Raw genomic sequence first — 24,840 nt, 5'->3', positions numbered from 1 at the left:
GTTTCCGGTTAAATTCTCATCTGGAAAATATTAGCGCCCACAGTTCAGTAAACACCCCTGGGCAGCTTCCTGAAGTGTGTCGTGGGGGTACCCTTGGACTCAGACAAAGCTGCTGGATTCATGCACATGGCATGTTTCACAGGAGCAGGAGGCAGTGGGGAACGCCCTGGCAGTGTCCCTGCAGTCCCTCTGCGGGTCCTGAGGGAGCTGAGCAGTTCCCTAGAGGGACCCAGGAGCACAGCGCGAAACACCGCACTGTTGGGGCAGAGGAGGCTGAGAGGGGGCCAGAGAGGGGTCACCTCTGCTGGGTGACTAGGAGCAGCACAAGCATCCTGAAAGCCACCTGGAAGAACAAAATCAGAGGCCCCTGCCGTCAGTGTGTAGAAGAGGTGAGCAGGAGGGGGCACTGCAGGTCAGTCTACTCCCAGTGGAGGAAGTATGAGTTGTGGGTCTCAGATGCAGCTTTGGGTGCAGAGGGCAGGAAGAAGAGGAAAGCATACAAGAGGAGACCAAAATGCAGAGTGACTGAAAGACACAGCTCTGTGGATCCCTCCGAGTCCTCCAGTCACTGGAGCACACTGGGCCACTGTCCTCCCCACATTCTGAAGCGGCTCTGGAGTCTTTTTTCCTGAGTGTCTTTACCAGGTGTGATTAAAACCATAGTGAATATCACTACCAACCACCACCCCAGGGAAAGGCAGCTCACAGAATCCTGATGCCACACCCCAACCTTCTTATCCACCAGCAGGCAGCCACGCTTTAGAGGAAGGCTACACCTCCTGTGGGAAGGCTGAGGGGCAGGCTGTGCCACATGTCACAGGTCACGGCCTTGTGACACTCATGTAAGGCTGAGGGAGGATTAGGAACTTCTGGACACCACCTGTGTTGACAGAGGTCTTGGAAAAGGGTGAGTATATAGAATGAAAGGAAAAAGGCAAAGGAATGTGAAGTGGGTAGAAAGGGGTTGGGAAATCATGGGCTGCATTAGGACAGTGTGTGTGTGTGTGAGTGTGTGTGTGCATGTGTGTGTGTCTGTGTTAACATGTGTTTCTATACTGCTCACTGCTGCACTCTCAGGACTGTGTAGAGTGACCAGCACTTAGGATCACACACTAAACAGTTTTCTGAGGCCTAATCAGGTCAAACAGAACCAGTGGGGTCACCCTGAGGCCGAGGCCCCTCAGTGCTGTGTGTGCCTTAGCCCAGACCCACATAACCAGCAGGGAAGACGGGACCCACACTTGGTGTTGGGGCCACATTCCTAGCAGCTGCAGTGATCTCCCTCTCCAGCCATGTGCAGCCCATTGCTGCTCCATCACTTCTGCTTCACCTGAGTGATACACTGAGAAGTACACGTGCTCAGACCTGCGGACAGGAGACAGCTGGCTCAGAAGAACCGTATTTCCCAGTGCCTTGCTGCAGCCTAGCATGCAGCTCCTGATGTTCCTGGGGGAGGATTCAGAGAAGATGGGAAAATACAGAAAAGGGATGAAGCTGAGAACAGGTGGAGCCCTGTTTACTGAAGGCAGGAAAGGAATTGCTCACCCTGCTCAACTACAGTAATTGATTCACAGGATCTGGAGGCTGATGGCAATTTCAGCATCCCTGTTTTGCAGCTCTGAGGGCATGCCTGGACTCCTGGTGATCTCAGAGCAGGAACAGCTCATTTATTTGGCTTCACCCAGCCTCTTGTGTTCTCAGGGCTGGCCTTGCTTTAACCCTGCACATGCAGTTGACCTCCAGCTTCAGAAGCTCTCCACGTCTCCCACTTCTCTGTTTTATAGTTGTAAGTGATGAGTGGTCAGTTGAAGCTGGACTTGCTGTGTTTGAAGAACTCTATGGAAGACCTTTTCATCTTGAACCCTTTCCACTCTGAGTGAACTTACTCATTTAGGCTAAAGATTTCCAGTCCAAGGATTTAAATTTAAATTCAGCAAATTAACTCTGTACAGTCCGTTAATCCATAAAAAATAGTCAGTGTCTGGTGAAGCTGGAAATTGGCAGAAGGTGTTAACAATTTGAGTTTCTTTTATAGCTGGCATATTACTATGGCACTGTTTTACACATTTGTGGTTATCCTTTTCTAGAAGACTTTCAAGACCAAGTTAGGGTGAGTCCTGTATTAATTAAAATCAATCTCTTGTTATCTCTCAGGGTTGGTTAAATCTCATGAGGAATTATCTTAAAACCATGCACAGCACCTCTCAGTACTTCTGTGTATCAGTGATCTGGATGTGTCATGGCCACTGCCTGACCAAGTTGCTTAATGTGAAATCATGGGAGATTTTCCTTTCCTGCTGACTCTCCTTAGGCACGCTAGGTATGATTGATCACTTTCCTCTGTCCTTGGTCAGAAGACCTGGAACTCACCAAGTTACAAGATGTCACAGCAGAGATTCTCTGATGTCCTGAGCCTTTATTGACCTCAAGGATCTGGGACCAAAATATTGGTTGTTCTCCTAGTCCATTTTACTTTCTAGCTTTTGGTCTGCACACCTCGGTTGCAGAATATCCAGGAAAGAAGGTTAATGACACTACATTGCACTGAAGGCAGTAAGCTTAATACTGCTGTCTTATTTAAAAATCAAGCACCTGGAAACATAAAACAGAACTAGTCTTTTCTAACAGACATGGGTGATCTAACATTTGAATCCCTGTAGGATGTTTACAGTTGCATATTTTATACAGAAACTCAGAAATCAAACCCCATGCATAATATCACAACATGACAATCATAACGATATTTCAAAATATGCTTAAACTTTCACTTTGATGTAGCATGGCCATATTAGTCAACCGTCCCTCACTAATACATAAAAAGTGTTTACCTAATCTGCTGTCCTTTAGTGGGATATATGTCATATGAGTGGTTATTACAGGCAGATGTCTGAATCTGAAAGAAAAATCTATCGCTGTAAACAAGCCTGATTCCACACTTTGGAAGATCAGCACATCTGCAGGCCTGAATACCTTCAATACACTGAAAAAATTAACAATCAGTTGTCTCATACATGTGAAAATTTGTGTGCTGGGGCATCTTTAAATTAAAAACCTTGTTGTCTAGAAAATGTAATCCTTTGAGGAAAGAGCAATGTAGACATATCACAATAATTTATTTTAATAATATTTATTGTGACATCCCCCATAAGGCACGGGGGCCTCCTATGAGTGAAACAAGAACTGGATAACTTTTCCAGGCAGCTACTTTTGTCCAATGATGTTTCCCCATCCTAAAGGATTTTTGATTAATTATCTTAACAAGTTTGGTGACCTATGGGAAAACCAAATCAGTTATCATTTTGAGCAACTAGCAACTTGAATGAAAGCACACTTTTTAAATCTATAAACCAACTTAAATTATGAACAAATGATTAAAAATATAAAAGAAAAAAGGAAAAAATTGAGATCAAATAAAAATAGTTGCTAATTTATTGGACAAAGGACAAATGCACAAGTACATAGCACAACAGATTGGACAGACAAACATCTTACAAAATCAGAGTGCACATAAATACATTTTTGACTGAATTTAACTATAATAACTGTTTGTAACTTTAGAATTTATCTCAATAATTAAACTAGTCAAATTTTATTTTAGGTCAGTAGGAAAAGATGTCTGAGGAAGAGTTTGGAAGGAATAAAATCCTTTTTTATCCTTAATCCATATATATCTTTATGTGTTATTTTATCTTAAGAATACTGGCACCTTCTGTGTCCATGTCTCTCATGTAACTGTCAGGTCATTTATCTCTAATCACTCTACCACCTGCTCAGACCTCTGATTCCCATTTGTGGTCAACACATCCTGGGCATTTTGAGTCAACTCCTTCAGTCAGCTCTCGGATGGGTCCAGCCCCATTTTTGTCTTTCAGCAGTAGAGTGAACTCCAAGACATCCCTGCCATAGGACTGAGCATCAGCTTCTTGAGAAGTGGAATTAACACTTTCTCCAGGTCTAGGTCCATCACACAGTCAAATAGCATGTTCTGATACCCAGACAGGCCATTCAGTGTCGTCTTAAAAGACATAAGAACAGACTTGACCCAAAATTCACACTGGCTTGGGTTCATTATTCCATTGTTTAGCATGAAGATCATCCCAAAGGACCTTCCTAACTTCTTTTCTTTTGCCTGATTGAACTGGCTTTCTGCTGTTGTACTTTTATTCACAGGAGAATTTTAAAATTTAATAGTACATTGTGTCAAGTGAAGTCTATTATGAGGTGCAGATTGTAGTTAAGTATTGATCCTCCATACTTCCCAGATTTATTATTTACTTTTACTTTTCCAATATACTTTATTTGAAAGAAAAAAATTTGAAACATAATACTTTAGGGGTAACAATGGTATATAAATTGCTATATGTTTTTTTTCTTTCAGTTTCTCTGATTAGTAAGACTACAAGGTGTTTACACGAGTGTCTAGTTTATTTTACTTTTTAGAATAATCTCAAGTCGCATCTATTTAACTATAAAAGTCTCTAGTTTATCTTTCTTCTTGACTGAGTAGTACTCTGTTGTATAAAATTGCCATATCTTTTCGTCTATTTCTCAGTTGATGGGCATTGAGGTTGTTTACGAGAAGTACCTATTAGAAATTGTGTTGCTATAAACATGGGTACACATATATCACTTGGTATAATGTTTTTAATTGTTCTGGGAAGACAATCAGAAGTTGAAAAGCTGGGCAAAATGGAACCTCCAATCCTACTTTTTTGAGGAATCACCACAGTGATTACCACAGCCGTTACAGCAGTTTACATTCCCACCAAGAGTGGAGAAGGGTTCCTTTTACCACACAGCCCCTCCAGCATTTCATATTGCTTGATTTACTGACGATAGCTATTCTTTCTGGGGTGAGATGAAATCTCAGTGCTGTATTAATTTACATCTTTTGAGTGACCATGGATGTTGGCCATGTATTTTCATGTATTTAATTGTTGTAAGTATTTCTTCATCTGAGAAGTGTGTATTCATCTCAGATGCCCATTTTTGGAATGGGTCTTTAAATCTAGGAGGACTGATTTTTAAAATTCTTTATATGTTCTAGACAGAAGTCCTTTGTCTGAGGGACAGTTGACTAAGGTTTTTTCAAAATTCATGGGTTTTCTTTTCACTCTGATGGGGATTTCTTTCAACATGCAAAAAAATTTTAATAAGACATTCTTTGTATGTTCTCCATGGTAATTGTTTGTCTGAAGAAAGCTGGCAAATATTTTCTCCCACTCTGTAGGTTGCTTCTTCACTCTGTTGGTGGTTTCTGTTGCCCTGAAAAAGGTATTTAACTAGATGAGATCTCAGTTGTTGATTCTCTGTAATATTTCCTGTGCAATTAGGGTTTTGTTCATAAAGTCTTTGCCTACACCAATATCTTCAAGAGTTTTACCTACTCCATCTTCCAGCAGATTTAATATTTCTCTTTTCATATTCAGATCTTTGATGCCTTCTGAATTTAGTTTAGTATGTCATGAAGGGTATGATTCCAAATTTAATCTTTGGCATGTACAGAGCCAGTTTTTCCAGCACCATTTATTATAGAGGCTGTATTTCTTCCAGTGAATGTGTTTGGCAACTTTATTAATTGTAAAGTTGCTTAGTGTATCTGGAGTTCTTTCTGTATCTTCTAATTTATTCCACTGACCTTTGCATCTGTTTTTTTTTCCCAGTACTACACTGTTATTAGTACAGTAGTTTTATAGTGTAATTTCAAGTGACCAGTTGTGATGTCCCTGGTCTTGCCTTTGTTGCCGAGGGTTGCCTTTGCTCTTCTACATCTCTTCTGGTTCCAGATGAATTTTAGGACTATTTTCTCTAATTCTGTGAGATATGCTATTGGAATTTTGAGTGAGATTGCATTGAATCTGTATAAGGGTTTTGGAAGTAGGACACATTTACTGTATTGGTTCATTATAACCAAGAGCATGGGAGGTCATTCCATTTTCTAATATCCTGTTCAATTTGTTATTCAGACTACAGTAGAGATCCTCTTTCCATGTAGAGATCCTCTGCATTTTTTTTTTGTTAAATTGATTCCTATGTATTTTATATTTTGGGGGTGCCACTGTGAAAGTTTTTCTTCCCCTGATTTCTCTCACAGTGACATTTTATTGATGTACAGGAATGCTATTGATTTTTTGACGGTTGAATTTGTATCCAGCTACACTACTGAATTTTCTTATTAATTCTACCAGATTTTTAGTGGACATTTGGGGGTATTCTGTGCAGAGTATTATGTCATCTGTAAATAATGATAGTTTAAATTCTTTCTTTCCGATCTGTATTCTTTTTATTTCTTTTCTATATTTGCTCTTGCTAAATTTTCCATGACTATGCTGAATAAGAGTGCAGATATTCTTGTCTTGTTCCTGATTTTACATGAATAGTTTTCAGTTTTTGTCACTATGATGTTGGGTGTTGGTTCGTCACAGATAGCTTTTAACAAATTGAGATAAAGGCCATCTACTACAATTTTCTGTATGATTTTTATCATAAGTGAGTGTTGGACTTGGTCAAAAGCTTTTTATGTATCTATTTAAATGATCACATGATTTTTGTCCTTGGCTCTGCTGAGATGGTATATTACATTTGTTGATTTACCTATGTTGAATCACCCTGGATCCTCGGGGTGAATTGGACTTGGTCATGGTGCACAGTCTTTTTGATGATTTACCACAATCTGTTTGCTGGCATCTTATTGTGTATTTTTGCATCTAGATTAATGAGATAAGTTGACCTGTAATTTTCTTTCTTATTTGGCTCCTTCTCTGATTTTGGTATCAGGTAATGCATGCTTCCAGGAATAAATTTAGGAGTGCTGCTTCTCTTTCAACCTCATTAAAGAATTTGAGAAGTAGTAGTGTTAGTTCTTCACTAAATACCTTCTAGAATTTAGCAGTGAATCCATCAGGGCCTGCGCTTTGCTTTATTGATAGGTTTTTAATTATGACCTTCATTTCTTTGATTTATATTGGTTTACTTAGGATTTTTAGAGATTCATGGTTTAGCATTAATAATTCCTATGTACCTAGGAATTAGTTCATTTCTTCTGCATTTTCCATCCTCTTAAAATACAAGTTTGTAAAGTAGGTATAGGTGATCTTCTGGGTTTCTGTGGTGTCTGTTAGGATTTTATGTTTTCATGCCTAATTGCATGGATCTGAGTCTTTTCTTTCCTGTTTTGATAAGGTTGAATAAGGGTTTGTCAATTTTATTTAATCTTTCAAAGAACCAACTGTTTGATTCATTAATTCTTTGTATTTGTTTTTTAGTATCCAATGCATTACTTTCTGCTCTGATCATTATAATTTACTCACTTATACAAGCTTTTGTCTTACCCTGCTTTTCTTTTTCTAGAAATTTGAAGCTCACCAGTAAACTGGTTATATGCACTCACTCTGTTTTCTTGATATGTATATTTTTTGCTATCAATTTCTCTCTTATGACTACTTTCATTGTACCATAAGTTATGGCTCATTGAATTATCATTATCATTCAACTGTAAAAACTATCCACTCTCTTCTTTAATTTTATCTGTTATCCATTGTTTGTTGAGGTGGATACTATTGAATTTCCACATTTGTATTAAGTTCTCATGGTTTCTTTTGCCATGGACTTTCAATTTCTTTGCACTGTGGTCTAATAGTATGCATGGAATAATTTCAGTTCCTTTTCATTTATTTAAGCATGTTCTGTGAGCCAGTATGCAGTCTATTTTGGAGAACGTCTTGTGTGAAGCTGAGAAGAATGTGTATTCTGATGTTATGAGGTGGAACACTGTATAGATGTCTAGTAACTTTTAGTTCAAATGCTTGATTCAGTTCTAATATTTCACTATTGATTTTTTTGTTTAGTTAATCTGTCTTTTTGTGACAGTGGAGTATTGAGATCTCCCAATGCAAGTGCATTAAGGATTATTTGATTTTTCATGTATGATATTTGTTTTATATAGTTGGGTGCACTGGTATTTGTTGCATATATATTTATGTTTGTTATCTCTTCCTCTTGGATTGTTACTTTTATGCAGATGTAGGGACCTTTTTTAGCTCTCTAACTCTGTCTTGGCTTGAAATTCATTTTGTCTGAAAATAGAATAGCTACCTCTGCTCTTTGTATATATTTATAGCATGAAATATTGTTTTGTGTCCTTTGACTTTCAGTTTATGAATTTCTTTTTCAATGAAATATGTTTCTTGTATGCAGCATATTGTTGGATCTGTATTCTTGATCCATTCTGCCAATGTATGTCTTTTGATGGATGAACTGAGACCATTAACGATGATTATCACTATATGTATCGACTTCTCTTTGTCATGTTATATTTGTTGTTTATGGCTCCCCTTTATTTTCCCTCCCTCTAATTGTATACCTTGTCTGGTTGCTTCCTTCTGTTGAGGTTCTTGGAGCTGTAATCATTTTTATCTCTTTTTAGAACACCCTTTTGGAGTATTCCTTCTGTTTGCTTCCTTCTGTTGAGGTTCTTGGAGCTGTAATCATTTTTATCTCTTTTTAGAACACATTTTGGAGTATTTCTTTGTCAGTTATAAATTTCCTCAGATGTTCTTCATCATGGAGGCATCTTGTTTCTCCATCCATTTTGACAGATAGTTTTGCAGTGTACATGAAGCTGGGTTGAAATTTGTTTTCCTTTAGAACTTGGAATACTCTCCAAGCTCTCCTTGACTTGAGAGTATGTGCTGAGAAATCAGCTGTGATTCTGATGGGCTTTCCTTTTCAGGTGATTGTTCTCTACAGCAGATTTTAAAATTCTACTGTGTTGAATTTTGGAATATTGACTATGATATTCCTGATTGTAGATTTTTTTGCTTATGTATAACTGGAATCCTATATGCCTCACTTATTTGGATGTCAAATTCATTTTCTTTACCAGGAAAATTTTCTGTCTTGACATCTGTGAACAATTTTTAATATCATTTGTGGTATCTCCTGCTTTTTCATTGACTCCAATCAATCTTAACTTGTTCTTTTATTTCATCCATCAGTTGCTGGATTGATTTCTCACAGTCCCTTGTCAGTTTTTAACAGTTTTTCTTTTCCTGGTCACTAACTGAAAACCTGTCTTCAATATCTGAGATCCTGTCCTCACATTGGCCTAATCTGCTTCAATTGCTTTCAGTGGAGTTTTTGTTCTCCTGGATGTCTGCTTGGACCTTCTTTATGAATTCCATTTCTTTCCTACACAGAACTTCCATGATTTTCTTGAACTCATCTATTTTTTTGACTGTATCTGCTCTAGCATTGCTGAGCATGTCTTTAGATTGGACACCATCTTTGTAGTTAACTGCATCATTATTTATGATTTAAATATTTTCAGGGCCTCAATCAATTGCTTTATTGTTACCACTGCAGAACAACCTGATGGGAGGCCTTTGGGCTGTCTCAACACATTGTCCCTTGGATTTGCCTTTGGTGAACTGGATGTGTGAGGTTGCATTTTGTTTAAATATACTCTCATTTTCTTTCTTTTTATTTTTAGTTTAAATCCTGGGGTGATGCTGGTAAATTGTCTATGGTGGGTTGTTTTACTTGAAGTATTTAGGGTTCCTATATGATGAATACTTCTCTGAGGTGTCATTCAGGTGTAGCCATCTTTTGGACTTTGAATCTGTTCTAGGATCTTAAACCATCAGTTTGCTGGAAGTGAGAAGTTGTTGCTGGTTTGGTCCAGTCCCTGTTTCTTTGCCACTGTTACACTGTATTTTCTGTCACTCTTAGCTAATCTTAGTCATAGAATACCAGGACCACAGCTGTTTATTATAATTATGTCAATTTTGGCTATAGTGGTACCAATATAGGGGTACCAATTGTCTACCAAATGGCAAACTAACTTTAAATTTGCTACTTCTAAATGTATGCACTAATTTGTAGTTACATAACAAAATCTGAAATAAACCCAAAAATTATATACAGTACACAACTACTTAATATGTCTAATTTGCTCTCAGTGGCTAAAAGTTAAAGTGCAGTAAGAAGAAAATAAAGAAGTAGAACATGAAGGAACTATAAGTTACATTGGAGGATAAAGGCAGAACCATGCTGCCTTGAGAGCTAGTGCAGAAGACTCAAGGAGAAGAGAGATGGAAGAGATAAAAAAAAAAAAAAACCAGAACCACAGCCATGAATCACATTTACCCTCATATAAAAACAAGATCAAACAATGAAGGAGAAACAGTGGGGGTCCATTTCCAGTGTTACCTCAAGTTTCACTCATAGAAAACCTGTGGAGACATGGTCCTGATTTGTGCAGATCAATCCCAGCATGCCAGCAGTAGCTTTTTGTCAGGGTGGTGGATAATATCAGCAGGCCTGCCCCAAGATCAGACTCACTGGGCTCTCCACCTTTCAAGCAATCTCCACAGGTCTGAGCCCAGCTAAGTATCTCTAGATGGAGCCAGCAGCAGTTCTGTGTTCTGAGCTCAGCTGGTCTGTCACCAGGTTGGCTCCCAATCAATTGCTCTCTCCTGCAAGTGGACTAAGTCCTCTGCTCTCAACACCAGCCAGTGCAGTCCTCCATATCCACTGCTCCCCTCCAATGCTGTGTGCCTCTACAGGATTGCCAGCCATCATTATCACCATGTGTCCACAGGTTCAAACCTCTCCTTTCATGCAGTGAGTCCTGTCTCCAGGAGAAGATATCTCTAGATACCTCCCTGATCTTCATTGAAGTTTCTCTCTTTACTCTCTGTGGGCTTTGGTTCACACTGCGGATTCTTTTTGGGCCCTGTGGACCCATCTGCCTCCTTCTTGTCTTCCTCATGGTGCTATAATCCAGTGTCTGGATAGCAACTCTCAGAGAGGCTCTTTACTCTGCTGCTTACTCCTCTCTCATCTTGGTCTCCCTCTACCCCCACCATTTGTTTTTATAATTGAATTTTGTTCAGTGACCAAGTTTAACAATTATTAGACCCTGAGGATTATAAGGAATTTCAGTAGTAAGAAAAATATGAAAAAATGTTAGAAAACTTTGGAAAGCAGCACTTGCATGGGCCTGGGGCATTGGCAGCCATAAGTGCCTGTGGGCAGTGGGGCTTTAAAAGCAGCCAGCCAATGAGCATTGACAAGCTCAGCCAGTAGTGTGGGCAGAAGCAGAACTGCAATCTGAGGAAGCCTCTGCTGAAATGGGGACCCAGCATAAAGAACAACTCAGGAATGTGAGTGACATCCATTTACCAGAGGTGATTACTATGTAATCCTCAGGCATTAACTCCCACAGAGGGTGAGGAAACATGTATTACACATGAGGAACACTATGTTAACAAGTTCTGAACCTGTTCCTGGTTAAGTGGAACTCTTTACATGGGGCAGAGGCAGTTTGATGGGAAGTAGCATGGGAAACAGAAGCCTGCTGAATGTCTCATCTCGGGAGGAACAGTTCATGCAGCAGAAGACAGTAAAAGCAGCTAGGGTGGGGAGAAACTATCAGCAGGCCTGCCCCAAGGCCACCTGAAGGGTGGGATGAGAATAAACCTCCTTTTCATCCCACACTGCAAGCAGGCTCCTCCTAGGGTGGCTGCAGGGTGTGCACCACCTCTTGCCCTCCTCCTGCACAGGATGAGGGTGTTTACAAAGTGAGGACCCTGCCACACCAGGTCACTCAGCCAAGCTCCTAAACTTCTCAGATGGACACAGGTATCAGCCACTCGAGTCCACCTTTAGTCAACCTGGCAGTCAGACACATGTATTTTTTAAACCAGTTTACAGATACAATGATGGGCTTTTTTTACCATTTCACAACTTTACCATCATAACACAGGTAGACAATCCTTCAGAACCAGTATGAAGTCCATCAACTTATATTACATTGGAACCATGACATTTCCCCCATCAGCTGAAACAACCATCATTCCTTCCCCCTCCCTTGTGCAGGTCAAGCTCCAGGCTTCCCAGAGCTCCTTGCTTCCTCCCATGCCCTAGGCAGCCTGTGAGAAATGTTAACAGCAGCAGAAGGGCAGCAGTTTCTCCCTGTTAAACAGCCCTTTAATAGTCTATGGAAGTCCTGATGGTTTGTGCTGGTTTCCTTTTTCCCTATCCTTGCTGTAAGCTGCTTTCCCACTTCTTCCCAAGTATGTAACTACAGTTTCTGCTGACGATGAACAGGCTCAAGAAATTTAGCAAGCTGTGTAACGTCACTCTATTGAAAATTAAAAATTGACATAAGAAAGCAAAAAAATTCTAAATAAATGCAGAGCTATATTGATTGTGAACTCGAAGCAAGTACCCCTGAAGTGAACAAATTTGAAAACCAACAGAATTTGAGAATTCACACTACCAGATATCGCAATTTACTACAAAGCCATAGTGAGATGGTGATATGCTACATCCAGCACCTTACCAGTTTGTGAAAGCCAAATGGTAAATTTCTAGAAGTTTTACAGAAAGGTTGTTGTATTTTGTGGGAAGCCCTTCAATTGGCTGCCACCTTATATCTGGAGGCCGCTCCACCTTAACTTCCTCTAGGAGATAAGTTTGGTAGTTAAGCAGCACCTTGCCTACCTAGTTTGATTGACCTACTCAGGAATTATGCTAATCAGCCCGTCTTATGAGCCTGCGCATGGGAAATTTGAATTGACCTATAACTCTTGGTCTTGCCACTGTTGCTAAGTTACCTGCTGATGTCTCAGAACCCAAATCCTTCCTCCCCAATACCCTATATATTTGATACTCCTTCTTTGAATAAATGAGACTTGATCAGATGGACTTCGTCTTGTCTCCATCCTTCGTGTCTCTTGTTTCCTTTTCATCCCCACTCCCACTCTAGGGTCTCCGTGAACTTACCTGCACACTGGGACAGTATTTGTTATTTGAAATTGTCTATTATGAAAGTATTTCTTACACAAAAATAAGCAAACCACAAATCAGGAAAACACTACCATAACCACTGGGACCCTGTTGCACGGAGCAGGGCCAGATGTTTCAGGGAGACTCTCTGAGCCGTGGCTCCCCTACTATGCAGGGCTGGGGCAGGCAGTTTCCTGGATAGGCCAGCCTAAACATCAGTTTTGAATCTTCACAGAGTGGCCAAGGGTATCCTGTCTACACTTTGGACAAATAGTAGAAGCTTTTGTTGAAGGGACAGATTGGAGCTCTGCTGCCCTATAGGGACACAGAGCAATTTTTGGCAAAATGCCCTTCTCACAGCTGAAACCAGTAACCCTGATTTTCCTCCTTTCCTCTGGGCTGTGGATCATTAACCTGAATGACAGCTGCTTCCCAGGCAGGCCCTGCGCACATGAGGGTCCAGTGTCTGCACAAATATGAATCAGCTCAGACAGCACAGCCAACTCTTATGAACTCCTAAAGCATCTCTACAACATTGATTTACATACATTCAAAGGCTGGTAGTTAAACAACTAACTTAAAAGGTGACTGTGTTTTATGAAGGATGGAAATCTCATTGTGTGATGCAGAAGTAGATTTTCCCTGAACTGAAAAGGCAGGAATTGTCACTTGTGGTCAGTTAAGGTCATGGGGTAGCTGTGCCAAAGGAATGCAAGAACTGTGTCGAAGTATTTCACCCCAGTTGTCTCAGTGGGCACAGTCTTAAGTCACAAACCTGCTTTCATTGCTTCCTATGTTCAGGGCAACATTGCAGAGGATCTGGGGAACAGCATTCCCCAGGGCCCAGGTCACAAGAAACCAGGGTTACTAAGTGGAGAATATGCTCCAAGAGGTTCGAAGGCAGCCAGCAATGGCTCAGCCCAGATGGCACCCTTGCTTTGTGGCTCTCTGGACACCAGCAGCAATGACAGAGCTGGGGTTTGTGCAGATGTGTGACACCTTTCAGGGGGAGCCAGAGTGCTGTGAGCTCAGGCATCAGACGGCACAAGGGGTTCTGTTTACTTGTTCCACTTATGGCTGTCAGAATCTAAAGTTACACTGACCCCTGAATTAGTCCTCATTATCATGGAACCTTATCCTTTGGGGTCACTGTCTATTTGGGAACAGCTGATGACTTTGTCTAAGTTTTCCAGGACAGAAAACTGTAATAGTGGGGACAGTCAAAGAACATGGCAGATAGATAACAACAGCTATGGAGGCTCTCTGACATAGCCAGCTTAGATTCCAGGAATTGTACAGTGTGAGGAGTCCTAAGCAGGGGGAGATATTCCCTGCCAACCCAGGAACAAACTAAGCTGAGAGAAACCAACTGGAAATGGAGTACCGGTGCTATGACTGGAACAGTATAGTCTTAGCGCTGAAGCTGGAACTCGTGCCTCTGGAAACCATGGTTTGAATTTCCTGCTGCCGCCACTGCATCTGAATCAGCACAGCAACAATAGAGACGTGAAAGTTCTGAGAGTGGGAATCGGTGAACTGAACTGATAGCAGAGCTGGCAGGGTGCCCTGCATTGACCTGCAGTGAGTGAGAGGAATGGGGACCCTTCCATAAGATAAGGAGGCTCCAACAGAGGAAATTCTGGGACCGGACAGACTAGCCTGAATAGGATGCTGTGTGACTTCAGTCACATATTCCCCTCTCAAGCAAGATTGGTGGGGAGTGCCTGACTCATGGGTGATGCCATGGACTAAGACCCAGTAGGCCAGCCCAAATCAGGTCCCTGCACCTGGTGGTGCACCCTAGCAGTGAAGCCTTCAGTAGGTTGATCTGGAGGGGTGCGCCCAGCATAGGCTGCCCAGGTCTGTGCCTCCCTAGTGCACTGCACTGGGCAGGAAGGCCTAGCCAGTGGATTGAAACAAACTGTAACCGACAAAGAAAGAAACTGGGCCTCCTATATACACCTGTATGGAAGGAACAGAAAATATGAGAAGAGGCAACAAGAAAGGGTCCTTGGTCCCCAATCCTGAGAATACTGATAAATGCAAAGGAGAATGAGGACAGAAAATGTGCAATATCAGACATGGCACCAATAGACATAAAGCAATATCTCCAGAGCCTCATAGACAAGTTCTAAAGTGTAGTATTTAGTTCTAAAGTGAAGTATTTAGCCAAGTAAAGCAAGATATAAGTAGAATAGTTAAAGAAATGCTAAGCACCTCCCAAGAAAAAAACAGATGGTAGAATGGAAGAACAGAAAAAAGGGGAGAATTGTTTGATGGAGAAATTAGAGAAAAAAATAGAATACATGAAGCAGGTTCAAAGAGATTACCAGGAAACTAAAAACTCTATTGAAAGCTGGCCTAACAGCTTGAAAGATACTAAGGATAGATTATCTGAACTGGAGGACAGATTTGTAATATGGGAGCATGAAAGGAAAAACTTCTTAAAAATAACAAGGAACCAAGCAACAATGATACAAAGGCTAGAAGATGATAACAGGATTCATAACTTAAGAATTAAGAACATAAAAGAAGAAATACAGACACAAACAAATGATCTGCAAAGGCTATTCACAGAAATAATCAAGGAGAATTTCGCTAATATAGGAAAAGGTGAAAATACTCAGATGTATGAGGCACAAAGGACCCCCGCCACCTACAACCTAAACAGAACTATACCCAGACATATAATAAACAAAATTCCAGAAATCCAGTATAAGAACAGACTATTAAAAGCCATCAGAGACAAGAAACAAATCACTTACAAAGGAACACCCATCAGAATTACAGCAGACTTCTCGACTTCTCGGCACAAACCATCAAATCACAAAGAGTGTGAGGTGAAATAATTCAAGCTATGAAAGACAATAACCTCCAGCCAAGATTGATATATCTGCACAACTGTCCCTAGAAATTAATGTAGAAACAAGGTGCTTCCAGAATAAAGAGGAACTAGGGGAATTTGCAACCACCAATTCAACTCTACAGAGAATACTGCAGGACATTTTAAAAGAGAAAAATAACAAGATTCCAGAAACGGCGACAGAGAGGCCACAATGAATGGAGCAGAAAGCAAAATGAAGAAGACAAACTGACAACTAATGACAGAAAAAGAGCTCAACAGAAATGAGGCAGAGATATAATTTGGATATAATTTCTAATATAGATGGCCTAGATACAGTAACTTAAGGGAAAAAAGAGAGAATCGCAGACAGATTGGATCAAGAGATAGAGTCCACCGAGAGTCTCTTTATAGGAAATATAACTAGCCTGAAGAAGGTTATATGGACCAAAATCAAACATGAGAAAATGGAACTCGAGGTGATAGGGAACCAGAGAGTAATAGGGGTAATTAACACAGTATATATGGATAGGTTGAACAGACAGGCTTTAATAAATGAAGAAATATAACTAGAAATCCAGCCCAGGAGTGAGGAAGTTCAGAAACACTTAGGTAAATAGCAGGTTGCCCCCCCCCACCCAATACAAAACCGTGAGTGTTGGGGAGACCCAAAAATACACAGTTCATTCTGGGGGAGTAAAGGGGATGAATAGTCCTCAAAAAAAAAAAAAACAGCAGAAGATATAGCTAACAGTGCATCAGGAATTAAAACCCCTATTACTCTCACCACTCTGCTTGGTTGGAACTCATTTTGTCCTAGTTTGTATACATGCACTGGATCTGAGGGGCAATACTGAAAATGACAATGATTCATTACGATATCCATTCTGATTTGATTGCTACCTGTTTTTGTAGCTTTACACTATCTATAAAGTTGTGTTTCTGTTAATTCTGTTATGTACTGATATGCTCAGTTATACTTTATCTGACAATATAGCCAGTTCTGTTGATGGCAACAAGAAATAGCACAGTGACCAGGATAGAACTCCATATACAGCAGATTTATATGTCTTTTTAGTTTTATATGTCTATAGGAAAAAGTTCAATTCTGCCCTGCTTTGCTATGTTTCTCCCTTAACATAGAAAGGATATAAATACATGTTAAAACTCAAGCTTATGTAAAACCTATAAACAGTTTATGAACACTGATCTGATGACACATGATGAAATGAACAAAAACTTTGAAAGAAAAAAAAAGTCACTGCAGTACCCAATCCTGATTCCGGAGTATAATGATGTGAAATCCAGCAATATTATTAATCTTTTTTCAGAAGGATTTTAATTTAATATGCTGTGTTAGGTCTCAACATAAATGAAGATATGGATAAACGCGTACATGTCTAAGTGCATAGACATATATTGCCATAATACCTAGTTTTTACTAGTATAGAATATATAGCCATAATATTTAGTTTTTGTTGGATAGTTGAACAGAACTGTTTGCAGTCTCCCTGGTTGAAATCCCATTTATATGTTCCACTTGTGTACCTTGAACAACTATTTATAGGGGGCCAATATGTATACATCAGCTAGTGATTCATTGCCATTTCTTTTCTTTGAAAGTATGTACTATTTCTGCCCATTTTCTATTTTGTTTTGTATTTCTTTAAATTAAAAAAAAGAAAACTGTGACAGCCAAAAAGTAAATAATTGAGAGTTCTAGAGGCATCAGAGATTAATTGAAGTACATTCACCGTAATCCTGAGTTGAGTCCCAGGCCATGTAATTAGAAAAATGAGAGAAAGTGAAGCCAAAATGAACAGGCCGTTGTCTGGGATGGTGTCAATTTACCAAGAGAATATGTGAGCCCAGCTAGGACTCAAGAAATCTTCAGGCCTGTTGGAACCTATGGCTTGAGAGCCAAGGCACATAGCATCCTTCGCCCTTGCCTGTGGCCCCTGCTGCAGGGACTATGGTGGAGTGGCCCATCCAGATGTCCTGGAGGAAGCGCTGTCTGGAAGGAACAGATGCACAGGACAAACCAGCCCTGGGCTACAGGGACAGCATCCCAAGGAAAGGAGCCCTTGAGTAGCAGGAAAGCAAGTCCTAGGTGGCTGGCAGAACCTGAGGGGAGCACAGTACTGTCTGCAGAGGAGGAGAGAGAGAGAGCAGAGAAAGAGGCTGAGAGACAGGGAGGAGAGAGGAGCAGGGCACCGGAGACCACTGAGGGCAGCCTTGGGTGTGCCCTCTCCTAAGCTCTCTCTGGGACATGAAGCTCCATTTGGCCCAGTCTGTGTGATGCACCCACGACTGAGCCTCTGCCAGCGAAGGCCCAGGTGCTAGGAGACCTCCCTGACCCACACCTCACAGGGTCATGTGGAGAGTGAGAGAAACCAAGCACAGCACGAAGTGCACTGTGACTAAAAAGAAAGCAGAGTAGCAGGACAGTGGGTCAATAGGGGTGGACAAGCCAAGGGTCACCATGCTTTGTTACCAACAACGAGTCTCAGGGAGCTCCGGTCCTCATCGGTCCTTCTGCAGGTTTTCCACATCTCGTGGAGCTGCTTCTCTTAGAAACCACATGTTCTGGCAGCTGCCCAGTACAGCTGTGGTGAAGCCTGTGAGACACCTGGCGATTCCCAGAGAGCAGGCCATGGTGGGGTGTATGGTGCTCAGATCACAATCTGGTGCGCAGCCCTCTGAAGGTGGCTGATTTTGCAGGTAAATATCCTAAGGGGTCTGAGAGACCCCAGCACTTACTTTGAGGTCTCTGGCATGGGTAGGAGGAGGAGGCTGAGCACAGAGAGGCTGAAGACTGAGGAGCCAGGGTGGGGACCCCAGTGTGCACTTCAGGTCAGGAATTGGCCATGCAGAGCTGGCTTCTGGGTCTGGAGCAAGGAGAGAATGTAAACCCCAGAGCGCATGAGGTCTACAGGCCACCCCAGGATGGCGAATGAGCAATGGCAGGAGGACTGCAGTAGGGCCTGAAGTTGGGAGGAGACCGGTCTGGGTTCTGGAAGTCACCAGTGGGAGGAGGCAGGAAGGGGTCCATGGCACGAGAGGGAAGAGCTGGGATCCAGGGTGGAGGCTATGAAACCTCAGCTCAAGGGCAAGCAGTAAAGGACCTCGCCTTGCAGACTGGAAGGTGGGAGAATCCTGAGATGAAAGAGGGCACAGTGCTGAGGCTTCCCATGTGCATGTGCGTGCATGCGTGCATGCGTGTGTGTGTGTGTGTGTGTGTGTGTGTGTGTGTGTGTTACTGTGCATATGTGAATGCAGGAACATGTGCGCATGTGCAGCGCCAAGGCCCAGGCAGGATCTAAGTGACCGGCCAGCCTTCCCCAGGCACAGAGCCAGGGCCACTGCCCAGCACAGTATAGGGCCAGCAAGGACACCAGGGCTGTGACCCTGGGACTGACCAGTGCTAGCCACTGCTCTCCCTGGGACTCTGAACACAGCGCCCCTGGCTCCTCTGTCACCAGGGGTTCGCAGGTGGTGTCCCCTAGGAGTTGTACCACAGGCCACTGAGTTCGTTAGAAATATCACAGGCAGTCAGACAGGGATGGGCCCTCAAAGGAGCCAGAGCAGGAGACCAGCTACCTTGTGACCTTGAAGGAGACAGGTGCCTCTGCTGTGGGCCAGCTCTCAAGACAAAGGCAAAACAAACAAAGGCAACCACACACACACTAAGTATAATCATCAGGACTGATGTTCTAAATAGGCATGGATCACCCCTAGGAAGCCAGGAGTCACCATCCCAGCCCTACAGAAGAGTCACTGTGGTTAAGCATGCCTATCACTACATGACTAGCTTCCCTATTTGTCCCTGATTTGGTTAATTTTACCTCAATAATTAATCTGATTGGTTGGTCTAGTTCTGTTCCACCTCCTGCCCCCCTGCCTTACAGTTCCCATGTTTTTCCTACCTTAGACCAGCCTCACCTCCTGGTTTTGCTCTATAAAAGTCCCTAGAAAAGGTGGGGTCTTTGGCAACCCACTGGGGACCCCTTCTGTCTCTCTCTCAGACACCAGCTTTCTTTCTTTCAATAAATATATCCTGCTCTTAACCTCCATTATTCCTACAATTCATTCTTTGATTTTAGAGAACAGGGACTTTTAGAAACATCTAGTAGGTTGGGAGTTTCATTCGCCTGGATCAGCAGGACCAGGAGGCCCAGGGGATCCTGGTGTTCAGGGGTGGAGGTCTCAGTGCCCCCCAAGGGCTCCTCCTTGGGTGTGGGGGGCAGCACCCCACAAGGACCTCACACATGGGAATATGCACAGCAGGGGCTGGGGCAGCACGTGCTTCCCACTGAGCTGGGACCTCACTACTCCTCTTCTGCCTGGGCCAAGCTAGGCCTAGGGACAGAGGCCACTGTTGTTGTCCACACCTGGTTTTCACAGGGCTGTGTTCTTGTTAATTTCTGTGTCCCAGTTACTGACAGTGACAAATGAACCTTGTGTGTGTCTAAAGTACACAGTTTATTTTGATGTGTGTGTATCACGAACATCCTTATTCTCAAACTTTTCTTCCTCATCTGACCAGAGTCCCCTTCTGCTCTGCATCTTTTCCCTTTCAGTTCTGCCAGTGGAACACAGTAGACAAGGGCTCTACCTCTGAGTGGTGCCCCCAGCCCTGGCCACGGTCTTTTGACTGGAGATGTCTGTATTCAAAGAACCCCAGGAATTGGAACCTACTGTCCCTTCCCAAGCCCTAGTGTCCACTCTCAGTGAGACATTTCAGAATGCGGTCCCATTAAAGGGAGGTGGAATTAAGCGTTTATTCTTCTAATTGCCTGTACACACAAGCCTAAATTTTTTTTAAAAAATATCTTCCCCTCCAAATATCATTAATTACAAATGTTTTATGCCTTGCATATGTGCTTTGCAAAAGTGTTTTCTGCCGCCCACAGGCAATGGGACCCCAAAACACATCTTCTGTGGCTGAGTTCCAGCTCTTGGGCTTTCAAGGCCTCCTGGAGTGGCAAGCCCTGCTCTTTGCCATCTTTCTGGGCTTCCACTTCCTCACCATCCCCGGGAACCTGGTCATTGTCACAGTGGTGAGCTGGAACCCCTGCCTGCATGTCCGCCTTCCTCAGGTCCCTGTCCCTGCTGGAGATCCTGTACACCTCCACCATTGCGCCCCACCTGCTGGTCAACCTGTTCTCCCAGGGCCACGCTATTTACTTCTCCACCTGCATGGTGCAGCTATACCTCTTTGTGTGCTTCGGGGGCACAGAGTGCTTCCTGCTGGCCGCCATGGCCTGTGACCGCTAACTGGCCATCTGTAGCCCACTTCACTACTCATCCCTCATGCGTTTGGACATCTGCACCAAGCTGGTAGCTCTCTGCTGGATCACAGGGCTAGGCACGGTCTTCCTGCCTTTCCGATGATCTGTCTGCTGGACTTCTGTGGGCCCAACTGCATCGAACACTTCTTCTGTGACTCCCCATGCTAATGGAGCATTCCTGCTCCAGTGTCCACACCACAGACCTGCTCATGTTCGTCCTCCCCATTGTGGTGCTGTGCTTGCTTCCTCCTGACTCATGTCCTATGTCTTCATCGTGTCCTCCATACTGAGGATCCCATCCAGGGTGGGCCACAGGAAGACCTTTGCTACCTGTGGCTCCCACCTTGCAGCTGTCACCATCTATTACTGGACCATGATCTCCATGTACATGTGTCCCAGTGTGCACCTGTCACCGGAAATCAACAAGATCATCTCTGTTTTCTACACTGTGGTCACTCCGCTGCTGAACCCCATTATCTACAGCTTGAGGAACAGAGACTACAAGTGGGCAGTTAGGAAAGTCATGCGAAGTAAGTGCCGCATCTGCAGAAGAGGGCCGGGGTTTTCTCACCAGACAGGCAGGGTCCTAGGCGCACACACGGGAGATCGGGGCATCCTCTCCGAGTATCACTGATGCTCTGTGGATTTGAATATGCTGTTCTCGGGGCAATTTTGTTCTTAGACATTTTCATTTTTCTTTGATGGAAATCTCACTGTACAATTCTAGTGCATGGTGTCTGGGTACACATTACGTTCAGTTTCTACAGTGAAACTTCTCTCATTTTTATAGCCCGTGCACCTGTTCAGGTACAAAGCTCTGCATTTTTACGTGCTGTGAAGAGGCTGGAATCTGGTGGATGACACTGCTGCTTATTAAATAGAATTAAACAAAACAATGAATGCCAAAAGAAAGAAATGAATGGGTGTTGCCCTGGATTATCTATAAATGTAGGCTTGTCAAATGACCAAACATCTCTCCTAATAAGTTAGATAATTACTGATGGTTTTAGAAATGAAATTCTAAGAAAAGGAAGAAGTGAAGGAAAGAAAGAAGGTCTTAGGGAGTGAGCAAGGAAAGGAGGTTGGAAAGGGTGAGAAAAGAAAAGGCAGCTCTGAAATAGCTTGTGCTGCTGTAAGCCTGGGAATCTAGGGCTGCACCTCACAGTGCTCACACCCTGGTCCTGTTCCCTGTAACTTGGCCACAGTGCAGGAAACCTCTGTGTGTCCTGCCCATGGTCCCAGCCATGAACTGCAGATCCTGTTCCCATCTGCAGTCTAAACTGTCCACAGATGAGATGGTACAGAAAGGGCTAAGAGGACATTGCCTTAATGGAGCACCAGGTCTAGAATGGAAGGGAAACCCATGATGAGTGACAAGGGCTTGGTGCGTTTCTGCACAGGACGGTCTCTGGGAATGAGTGCGCTGTGAGTGGATTCATGGACATGGAGCAGCAAGATCTGAGTCAGCAACAGGGGTGGGAAGAGCTCCTTGTTCCTGTTGTACAGCAGGAGTGAGGTGTGGACCAGGCAGGGAGCATTGCACAAGTGGCAGGAGAGGGAGTCTGAGAAAGCCAGGAGACGGGTTCAGGTGCAGAGTCTGAGAGTGAGGCAGGAACTGGTCACTTAGCTCCCACAGGTTATTCAAAGCCTTAGAGATTTTGGGTTTAGTGCTAAGAGAAATGATTAACAGGTACTCAAACATGATAAATTTTTCATTTACAGCCTCACTGCCATTTGGAGAAAAGACACCAAGAATTGCTGGAGTCACTGCAGTAGCTCCTGTGGGAGTGGAGGTTGATGGGTTTAGATTTGGCAATGGAATTCATAAAAGGAAGACCCTTCTGGGAGAGTGCAAACCAAAATCAGATGAAACAGTAGAACATGAAGAGAAAACATCAAGTAGAAGAGGGTGCACTGACCAAGACAAAAGGACACTCTTGAGGGGTCTCCAGCCTCCATGGAAGAGACCCAGGGATGTCACTACATCCCCACTTTGACAGAGGAGGACACAGTGGGACACATATAGTATGACAATTTCTCAGTTTCTTTTCAAACAATCTCCATGCCATGGTGTTCAGTGTTCTGTGAGTCAATTACATGAATTTTCTTATTATTAATTTTTAGTCCTAGCAGTTGATAGACTAACTGTATCACCCTCTTAAAGAAATCATTTCAGAACTTTGAAATGTGTCTGTCACAGACGGGTCTGGGACACAATGACCTCACGTGGGAATCCTGTGGCCCTGCATCCTGTGCATCTCATTCTTGCCGGCCACATCACTCTTCAGTTAAATATTCTGCCCTACTGACAAGAAAGGGAAGTTAACATTTGATTGCCCAGCACATAGAGGAGCAACTCTGTCTGCCCTACAATAGAAAGGAGACTGGATTAGCATCTATTTCCACTTCTACTTCCTGCAAATGGTGTACGTTTTAGTATGACTATCAGAGACAGTGACTGTCAGTTTTATGACAGGAAATGGAAGGAGAACCCCAATTCTTCATTGGGCTGATACACTCTTAACTCATTTATGAGTTTGTTGCTGCTATTTTAACTAACTGCTGTGAGGAATGCAATCGAAATCCATTTCCTGTGAAATTTATAAATTTTCTGTTCTCATCTCCCAACCCTCAGAGATGCAGGCATTATCTCAAGAGTTAGAGATTTCGTATTGCTGAGATCTATGCGTACTCATGTGTATCACAGATCACCTAAGTCTCACAAGAGGCTTTCACTGTGTCCATCAGCAGATGAGTTCATAGAGAAAATGTGGTATTTATGCACAAAGGAGTACTGCTTTGCCACATATAGACAGATGCAAGTCATCTATGGGAAAATGGAACGCACACTGAGACCGTAATGTTACGTGAAACAAAGCAGCCATATAAGCTTAAATACTGCGCAGTTTCTCTTACCCAAAGTATATATAATTTAAAAGATAAAACAGACAGGACAATGGAAAACAGAGAAATGAATATTTCCTCAAATGCAAATGGGATCTAGGGAAGAACGAAGAGATTCAGGATAAAAAGAATTAAGATCTGCTGTGTAAATGCCCCTTCTGAAGGAGGTAAAAGAACATTATGTCCTGCAAATTATCATCATTCAACATGGACTTGAGCTTTCCCAGATGCATAGCATTCAGTAGTTTATCTTATTTGACCATAATTTATTGAGATGTTATATGAATATCTGATTCTCCAAATATTAGCTTCTCTATGAAATTTGGCAAGATATTAAACCTAGTTTACTTTTTGTTTGTAATGGTTTCATTATATAAAGCTTGTACTTTACTCAAATTTTCAGATTTTGTCCTTTATACTTTGGGGTTTCTATCTTCTTGGTTAAGAAATGCTTCTAATGCATGATTAAATTTAGTTTTGCTTTCTTATATTCGTCATATTTTAATGTTCATAATTGCTTCACTGAAAGTAGTCTTAATTTTCCACTCTTTTGACGTTTTCCAAGGTGGCAGCAGACACTAAGATGACACCCACCCAAAGCTGTGAGGCAGTGCCACCTATTCATGAGATTTAGCATGGAGCTACAGGGTACAGAGTGGTCTGACACTGCTGTAAATACACAAACTCAGCTTGGAGGAAATTGAGTCAAGAACCTCGCCACAGACTGTTATGTACATGGACAATTAGCTTGTGACAGATGTGAAAGTAGTCGGTGGTGATGGTGTTGGTGCAGCTGGTTATTTGTACAGTGTCTTCAATGTCCCCTATGTTGTTACAAATGACAGCATCTCCTGTTTGTACGAAGCAGAGTGATGCTTCCTTGTACATGTACATGTACAAGTCTTTAACCAGTCATCTGCTAGGGACAGGCGAGCAGTTTCTGTATCTTGCAAATAAGGCCACAAGGAGCATGAGACTGCGGGTATGTTTCTAAGGTGTTGATTTAATTTT

General features: G+C 42.5%; 1 pseudogene; it reads left to right on the top strand.

The window, feature by feature from the left end:
- The first annotated feature begins 20,299 nt into the window (after positions 1-20,299).
- LOC100730520 (olfactory receptor 11L1-like) lies at positions 20,300-24,050 on the top strand (annotated as a pseudogene).
- The last annotated feature ends 790 nt before the right edge of the window (positions 24,051-24,840 follow it).

The sequence above is a fragment of the Cavia porcellus genome, unplaced genomic scaffold (assembly GCF_034190915.1).
Source record: "Cavia porcellus strain 051 isolate PalLab524CR breed Dunkin Hartley unplaced genomic scaffold, mCavPor4.1 scaffold_2, whole genome shotgun sequence".
In the NCBI taxonomy this organism is placed as follows: Eukaryota; Metazoa; Chordata; class Mammalia; order Rodentia; family Caviidae; genus Cavia; species Cavia porcellus.
This window is presented reverse-complemented; position numbering and strand designations above follow the sequence as displayed.